This window comes from Etheostoma spectabile, chromosome 21 (assembly GCF_008692095.1).
Source record: "Etheostoma spectabile isolate EspeVRDwgs_2016 chromosome 21, UIUC_Espe_1.0, whole genome shotgun sequence".
NCBI classification, from domain to species: domain Eukaryota; kingdom Metazoa; phylum Chordata; class Actinopteri; order Perciformes; family Percidae; genus Etheostoma; species Etheostoma spectabile.
The window spans coordinates 18,857,115-18,858,907 of NC_045753.1; positions in this window are offsets into that span (position 1 = coordinate 18,857,115).

Genomic DNA, 1,793 nt, shown 5'->3' on the forward strand with positions numbered 1-1,793 from the left:
TGGTGTGTTTCGCTGGTACAGTGCTGTGCTGGTGTAAGCCATGACAACTGTGTGCCTCTCACAGGTCATTCAGTGATCCAGCTCCAGGCGATAACAGAAATGCCAGTCAGTTGCAGGGCAGCATGAGGTCTGCTGCAAAGTGGTGGAGTTGCTTGTTCTCTGCTGATGATGCGAACAGAGCTCACCAGGAGACTGATCCATGAGCCATGCTCCTCCATGGACCTGGTGAGACAACCTGTGGCCAGACTGAGAGTCTGACAGCTCTGTGAATCCCTGAATGGTGAAAAGGAAGAAACATCCTTAACATTGTAGTCCAGATAAATTCTATAGGTTGCATACCTAATTTTAACTGAAGACATGTTGCTTGTCATGCTGTGGTCTCCCTGCAGTCTTTAATTAGCTAGCTGGAGGGACCTGGTGGGAAGAGTTTACCAGTTTTAGCATGTGAGAGCTGGCTCTGGGGCTTTGGTGCACCATATCAAGGTGTATGTCTCTGTCCGCTTCTCTCCAAGGACATACCTTTCAACTTTGATGGTACAAGAACAAAATGCCCTTTGACCATGTAGTAAGGCAATCATACTGATCCATGTTGTTGTTGTTGTTGTTGTTGTTCCTTGGCTGGGAGTTACTGCTGGACAGTGAACACAGCCAACCCGAATGACTATAATTAAAGGCACAATAGAGTTCAGTCTGCCCACAGCAGGTTCTGGAAGTAAAAATACAATGCAATTTCGCCATTGACAATTGGGGTATAGGCATAGACCGTACACAGTCTATAGTTATAAGCCATAAAATCGTAACTGTCGAGGGTAGACTTAAAACCAGCTACCACATAACTAAGCGATTGTATATGCTCATATATATGTCAAAAGTTCATGGGGCGCCAACCTTGTTATGACAGCCAACCTTGTAATGAGATAAATGTCTTTTATTTGCAATGTCTTGGACAAGTACTTCATTACCCACAATTCTGAACAATCCCACAGTGATGACTCTGATTGGGGGAACTCATGTTGGTGAGGAGGGGGCGCTGTCGGAACGCAATCTGTGAGCGTGCGCAAGTTGAAAATCCTGTTTTAAGAGGATTTACGACACTGCACGACTCACCATCTGTTCCCACGCTTCTGTTGTTAGCCTCTACTGTGAAGCTAACATTAGTTTAGCTAACAGTTAATTCGGCTAACCGCTAGCAGACAGCTTGATTCAGTTTTTAAAAAAAAGTCAAACTTAACACTGGGAAAGCAGGCTATAGCTGATGTAACAGCTGTTATATATTTTAATGGTTATTTTCATGTTTTATTTTGAGGGTCTTTTAAAGTTATTACATGCTGTCTTAGCTAGCGGTTAACCGACATTAGCTGTGAACTAAACAAACATAAGTTTCCCTAATTCAGTGGTGCGCGGTGGTTTATGGGATGAGTAGTTCCTTCGTTCAAAAAAAAACATGTGCATAGTCATTTCCAATTGAAATGATATGTTGTATGTTTATGAGTCACATGGTAGCTGGTTAGCCTAAAGCATGGTCTAATACTCTTTAAATACGGATTTCTTTCCAGATGTCAATGGGATAAATTAATGGGAAATTTACTTCCAGAACCCAAGGTCTCTCGGGAGAGGGGCGGGACTGTTGAGCTCTATGAGTAGGATTTGTGGTTGGGGTTTGTAAACATTCAACAATGGCCCCTCCTCCCTGGCTTAATGAGGGGTGTTACTTCCTGATGTAAGTCAAGTGCAGATTTGAGTCGCGCATGCTCAGATTTAAACAATTTACGGCATAACGTGTCATACTGAAA